General features: G+C 43.6%; 1 long non-coding RNA gene across 1 annotated transcript in view; it reads right to left on the bottom strand.

Annotated features, from left to right (window-relative positions):
- Nucleotides 1-611: 611 nt before the first annotated feature.
- The window catches only part of LOC108445388, a 9,506-nt gene continuing 2,979 nt past the window's right edge, over nt 612-7,138 (bottom strand). Inside the window, exons 2-3 of the long non-coding RNA XR_001860215.1 lie at nt 6,794-7,088; nt 612-5,394 (exon numbers count right to left, since the gene is read on the bottom strand). This is a non-coding gene — a long non-coding RNA (uncharacterized LOC108445388). The remainder of the gene's footprint in view (nt 5,395-6,793; nt 7,089-7,138) is intronic.

Raw genomic sequence — 7,138 nt, 5'->3', positions numbered from 1 at the left:
AGCAGACTATGGAAGAAACCACACTCTTAACACCTCTACTCTAGGGCAAAATGCTTGGAGACCACATCCAGACATCCAGGTGTCTGCTGAACTTCATGGGGTGTGGTGTCCAAGTTTGGGCTTGAATGCACAGCTAATTCCTACTTAATTTACAATAGCCTGAACCTCAGCATGAATGCCAACCATTGACTTCCTAGGAACCTGAAACAGCTGCCCATTTTGTACCTTGGGTCTATGTCTTAAAATTACTTTATTGCCTGCTGCAATCTACTCTGAAGCTGGAGATTTATTTCTAAAGGAGGCAGGGAAACATTATGTCACCAAACTACTTCCAGTCTTTTCCAGGATTACAAGTCAGGGAATGGTGGGTAGGTCTTGTGATTTCCATCCTACAATTTAAACCAGATGGGCTACCCTTGCAGCATAAACATTTAAGCAAGAAAAGCAAAAAAATGGCAGAAGAAGTTCTGTTTCCTGATTAACTGTGTTATTATGACTATTATTATTTATGCACATAAAGCTAGTTTACAAGATAATTTGATCACTATTTTTGATTCATCCCAACAAAATGTGGAGATTTTGTTTTTGCTGTACAATACTCCAGCCCTGTTGCTTGTAACAGGTACAGGGGCTAATATCTATGAGCTTTCCCTCTTGAGAAAAAACAAGGTGAAGACAAAATGGAGCAGCTCTTGCATAGCCAGAGCTACTGGGGTGTGAGTAGGACAGGAATTGTTGCAGGCAATGAGAGGGAGGATTTAACCTGAATCAAACCTCAAGACAAAAATGATGAACCCACAAGTCCACACTGTATTTTATTGTTTGTTGCCACCATGTTGTTTACTTGCAGTTCGTCCATTTTGATACAGGTATCAATACCTAAAAAGTATTGAATGTGTGGCTGGCATATTGAACTAATAGAACAGAGGTAAAAATCTCTTTCCTGTTCATTTACCCTTTAGATACATGAAAGACAAGACACTGTCAGAAGCAGAGGAAAAAAAGAGACCCAGATAATTAGATGCCACTCATCTCAGAACTTGAAAGCCAGTGAAATAACTAAGATGCTGTGAAAAAATATCTGCCATAATTAAAATGGCTGATTGGTGAGAGCTGCAGTGAAGGCCAGTGTATGGGGCCTTGCTAAAAACACTGGAAGGAGGCAGATCGACTTACCTGGGAAACTCAAAGCCAGATAAAGTTACATGGGAATTTCAAATCACAGGCTTGCAGGATGAATGCTTAGCTTCAGTGGCACACAGCAAATTAGCACAACACCAGAGAAGACCTGAAGCTGTTCCTCCACAGCCCTGGGCACCAGAAGATCTAAAATTGACATCATTTGCCCAAGCCATGTCTTGGGAAGCTGTCAGGAATAGCCATCATGGCAGGTAAAGCCCCAGATTTTGACAAATACCAAAGTAATAGAGATTAAGAGATTAATAGTCTGATTTTGACTTTAATGCATGTACTGTTCTACCCAGGTCTGAGGCACTGTGGCAGCCCAAAGCCTCTGAAGCAGATTTGGGGATGGAGTGGCTGAATTTGCTGAGCTGGCAAAGAGCACTGGGAGATCTGTCAGGACAGTTGCAGAAGCCACTTGGAGCAGCATTGTAGCACTTTCTGACTGTTCCTCAGCCACAGCAAACTGGGATGCTCTGTATTTTTAATCCATCTCTATGTTAAATATTTGCTTGAACCACCTAAGGAAGTGGTCTGTGCTGAGCAGGGTTACCTTTTGCTGAAGGAGACTGGTGCTGTCACACAGGGCATGAAAATTGTTCAGCAGCATCACTTCAGAGGCAGAGCAGAGCTACATCAGGGAGCAAAATCCTTAACCCTGCCCAAGTCAGACGTAGGGAAGTGCAACTGCCTGTGCTCAGCAGCATGGTGGGAGGGCAGCATGGAGGGTGCCATACTGAGAAGGATGAGAAGAGGGAGAACCACGGAGAAGGGAAAAGGCCTGGGAAGCAGATGCTAATGTGAATGAGGAAGCATAGTGAGCATCCCTTCATCTCAGGAGAGACCTAGAACAGCCAGAAAAACTGATTGAATATTTGTGGTTGCAACCAAAGTAACAACCTGTAACTACTGTGTAAATTCCAGGATGACTGATCAAAGAATTGAAAAGGAAAACTAATTTTACAAAGCATTGAAAACTACCATGCTTCCTAATGATTCCTTCAGAGAGACAGCTAGGACTAACTTTGGAAGTAGCAGAACAGCTTCATAAATGTTTTCTGGTGGTTTTACATTATTCTAAATTCTGCTTCTCAATACTCATCAGGGTTTTTTTTCCCACTAACCATAAGCATATGCTGTCTTGGATCCTGGTTACATGAGATTAACAGATAACCTTATTTTTCAGTCAATCTTTCAGCATTTCTGCCACTGGAGATCCTCTTCTACAGCTTCAAGTTGAAAAATCTTTGTGGCAGATTTGGCATTGCCTGTAATAATTTATGAATGTGATGTGTTGACATGTTTATTGTGTGCATACATTGAACTACTTCAACAGCTGGACTGTCAAGACGTGTACCCAGGAGAGAGAAGATGGATCCAGGCATACATTTTTGAGGAAACACTTGGGAAACAAAGCAAGTGCTCCTCACTGTGATGTTTTGGCTGGGCCCGTTAGGCTCACTGGAGAGATTTCCTGGGAGAAATGTGGGTGCCTGCAAAGCAAGACATGAAAGACCCCAGAGAATTTACAGAGGACCAGTTAAACAGAAGTTTTTGCGAGCAAGATTCCAAAAAGGGTTGAAAGTGCTCAGATCTGTAGATGTTTAATTTAGTAGACGTTGGCAAGACTACAAGAAAAAGTGCATGTGAAATATTTTTTAACCAATATGCTTTATTGCATTGGTTAAGTGGCTCTTCTGTTTCAAAAATGTTTGGGTCGTGCGGGAAGGCTGAAGGTCTCTCTTCTCAGGTATGTGTGTGAGCTTGGAACACGCATAGTGTATGTAGGCTGGAGCTTGAGTTTGGTATAGTATGTGGGAATCAGATTATCCCATGCATGGAAAGTTAAAAGCTCAAGGCCTGCTACAAGCAGAAGGCAAATCAGAAAGACCACTGGCAACCAGAGATATAGCAGTAACCATAAGAACACCATCATCTTTCTTATAAGCCCTTACATATAGTTCTACTAATGACTTTTATTGAACATTTAAGCCTTAGCATTCAAGTGATTCATATTTGTTACAAAAAAGCTGTCCCATTAACACAAAGCACAAGCTGAAACAAAGCTAATGAGCCTTAATACCTGCAGGATAATTCAAAGTTTAAAGGTGGTATTAACAAAAATAAAATAAGGAAGAGTGGAAAAATCCAGTTTCACAATCACACTAGAGAACCTGAGTTTTTTCCTTTTGGATCATAAAATTAAATCTGTTGCTGAAGTGATTCTTACACTGTTACTAAAGTAGTGCAAGAACACATATATGTGCATAATTAAGTACCCCTATGTGACCATAAAAGGTCTGCCAAGGGGAATGTGAGTGGGACTTGATTCAGCAGCATGAAAGAAGGAATGCCATTACTGTAATCTCCCTGTATTTCTTTACTTTGATGGGGTTCAGCCTTATGTGGTAGAGTGATGGGGTGTACAGCACTGGCAATGGGAGTGTTCCAGTGCAGAGTCTGGGTTGTGTGCCCTGTGCATCTGAGACACAACAGCAAATTGACCTGGAACCGCACAGGTTTATCCTATGGAAATCATACCTCAAATCAGACACGCAAAAAACCTGAGGCAACCTGGGGCAGGTATACTAGATATACCTGAAAAGTTAGGTGAATTTTTTATTTATTTGCCTTCTGGTTTTGCAATGTCAGATACGAATGGTAAATGGGTAAGTAGAAAAAAGTCACTGAGTCCTGACCTTGGAAACATGATCTAGCTTAAAGCGCTGGCATTTCAATCTTTGTGCTCAAATGAAGGGACCAAACAAGTTCCAGAAACAAACAGGGTAAACAGCACAGCTATAAAATGACATTTTGGAAGTAACAAAGGAGCAGTTGTATGGTGACCAACCTCCTACCACAGTTATGCTCAATTTCATGTGGCCCCCATTAACCACACTACCTGTCCTGGGAGTTCCCCACACATCCCAGTCTTGATAAACTATTTTGGAAGTAAAAAGGGAATGGGTATCAACATAACACAATGGAGTTGTGGGGCAGGGCACACACAGGAGCAGTGTTAACATCCCATGCAACACCTAGCTCCACTCCTTGATAAATAATCACATCTTGCTACAGCAAGACCTTGAAGAGACACGAGAGGTTTTATAGACGGACTTAGAGCTACTCAGTTGATGCAGTCAAGCTCCTTTTGAGCTGCCTCCCCTGTGAGACTGGAGTCTTTCCCAAGAGGGTTCCATGTGGCAAAAGGCCTCTCCTCTGTTTGACCCTGGAGCAAGCACCACATTGTGCTGGCAGCAGAGAGAAGGCAGCAGAGACATTTTCTCCTGAGGTAGGAGAAGAGTCACCTGTGCCCTGGGGCTGCAAACTCAGGCCAAGAGACAGAAATAACCCAGGCGTTGTTAGCTGGACAGCTTCGATTTACAGACTCTCCAGAAGAACAAGGCTTAATGAAAAACTCCAAGGAAAATTAGATAAAATGGACTGATGTGGACATCAGAAAACTTCTACAGCATAAATCATAAATTCTCCCCAGTTTGGAGAGAGGTGAGAATTTCATCTCCATTAATTTAATCTGGCAGATAGAGATAACAAAGCAGTGTCTACATGGGAGAGTTAACACTGCTTGGATTGATACAGAGAGACAAGATGCACTTGCAGGCATAGGAAGAATGCATCTCTGAGAAAATTTCCACTATTAATATTTTTCCCTTGCAAATGTGGGTCTTCTAAAACACTCTTTTCTTTTGGAAGGATCTAAATGAGGAGGAGGTGGGAAGTAGAGCTACAAAGCATGTAAGAAAGCCTCAAATATATGAGTGGGAGGAAGGAGGAAGAAATGAAAGAATAATGAAGCTTGCATCACTGGAAGCAAACAACAGAAGAAGGGAAATGCATGTACTTGTGGCTAAATTTTGAAGGAACTTAGGCTGAGGTTTAAAACAGCAGTGGTTAGCATAGATGTAGGCACAGAGTAATTCAGATCATCTGATCAAAGAACAAAGAAATGTTAGAACTGATTTCATTAGGAAAAATACCTGCCTTAGAGTTAGTGGGTAACCACAGGAAAAAATGCCTTGTCTGTGTCGCTGATATGAAGTAGTCCTGCACAGGGTTATCAGCACCTGTAGTATCTAGGTTAATTACGAGACTTGGGCATGGATTTGGTGGGGCCAGGATTTTGCCCTTCATGGAGTCTCTGTTGGCATCTGTGAGATTTCCTCATGTGGTGATGATGTTGCAAACAGATACCTATATTTTTAAAAACAATTAATAGAAATCTTGTTATTAACATGGTGCCCAGGGTCCCCAGCTCTAGCTGCATCAATAGCTGAGCCCAAATGCTCAGCTACTCTTGGAGTGTTGTCACTAAAACTAAATCAGGCATTTCTACTTTGAGAGCTTCTCCAGTGGCCATCGCTCCAATGGCTACCCATCTGAACCAGGAAATAAACCTGAAAGAGGAGCCTGGGGTTGGGTTCATTCCACACCTTCTGATTTTTGTCAGTGCTTTGCTGTAAGAGCATTCAGCAAGCCAGGCTGATCTATCCTGACGCAGTCTTTGAAAATTTTGCAGAGCAGTCAGTAGAAAACTTCCAACTGAACTAAACGAGGAACCTGTGTGTCTTCCACAGGAATCCTGTGGGATGGGATTGTCTCTGACTCCGTGTCACCAAAACCACCTACAAAATGAAAACTGTAACTTTGCTCAGGAAACCCCAGGGTTTTATATTCACTTTGGAATAAACTGAGCCCATCCATCCATTGAAGAGGCGAGCATCAGGGAATCAACAGGAGGTTTTGCCATCTGCACAGACGAGCAATGCTCAGGGATATAACTAGGACCAAGATGGGGGCAGGGAGAAGTTTCATGCCAGCAAGTTTTACAAATGGAAAGACTATGCTGCTGCTCCAACCTGTACTGGCCTTTCAAAATCAACTTAGAGACAGCAAGAAAAAAGAGCAGAGGATTTTTCCCTAGCAAAGCTATTTTTAATACAGATGGAAAACCCCATTCATTTTATTTTTTCAAATCAAAATTCAGAGTTGATACTTTTTGTACACTGTTGTGCAATATGCTGGTGCAAAATCTGGGTCTCCTTGTGCCATGCCCACAGCAAAGCATGTTGATAAAGTGTTGGCAGTCCTGTGCAGTAGACTAGTGGAGTTTGGGTAGGCAGGAAAAAGAATTGGCAGAACACAGCTGTCGTTCTGTCCTAGGTCCAAGCTCCATGTCCAGGAAAGAATGTATCCCTTCGGGGAAAAGAAAAAATCTCATCCCATCCTGGACCAGCCAGTCCCACATTATGACAAAATAAATCTAAAAGGGTAAGTTAGGCTTTTCCTATGATCACTACAGCAATCACATATACCTCGAGTTGTCACTCTACAGGGTTGGTTAGAGAAAGCTAACTTAAAATTAATAATTAAATAATCTTTACAGGCTTGACAGTCTCCAGGCGTATGGCAGTGCTGATGGCACCAGCTCCCTCTGAGACCCTGCCAGCCTTTGCAATTGCAGACGGGCCCCGTTCAGCTCAAAGTTCCCCCTCACCTGCCTTCACGGCAGAGAGGCAGGACAGGCAGCAGGGAGAGGCTGGGGTGAGGGCTGCAAAGAGGCAGAGGAGCGGGCAGGTGGAGGTGCACGCACCTTTGGCATTGCAGGCTCTTCTGGCATGGGGAGTTTTCTCTGTTTTCAGCCGTAAATACGATGCAAGGAGATGCCAGGCCTCGCTGAGGCTCCCGGTGGGTAAGGCGGTAAAAAATGAACAGTTTTAGTTCTGCATGTCTCGTTTTTCAACGTGTAAAAGCCCGCCTGCGGTGGCACGAAGGCCGCTCCCAGTCGCAACGAGATGGCCAAGGAGGGCAGCCGAGGTGTGTGGGCACTCACTGGGGGTCGTGCCGCGACGGGCGGCCGGTGGGACAGCGGGCCCGAGAGGGTTCCCCTGAAGGAAAAGAGACAGCACGCGTGGGACCGGCATCCTCCGCCCGCGGC

Source organism: Corvus brachyrhynchos, unplaced genomic scaffold (genome assembly GCF_000691975.1).
Source record: "Corvus brachyrhynchos isolate BGI_N302 unplaced genomic scaffold, ASM69197v1 scaffold1, whole genome shotgun sequence".
NCBI classification, from domain to species: domain Eukaryota; kingdom Metazoa; phylum Chordata; class Aves; order Passeriformes; family Corvidae; genus Corvus; species Corvus brachyrhynchos.
The sequence above is the reverse complement of the archived record's forward strand: the minus strand, read 5'-3'. Positions and strand labels throughout refer to the sequence as shown.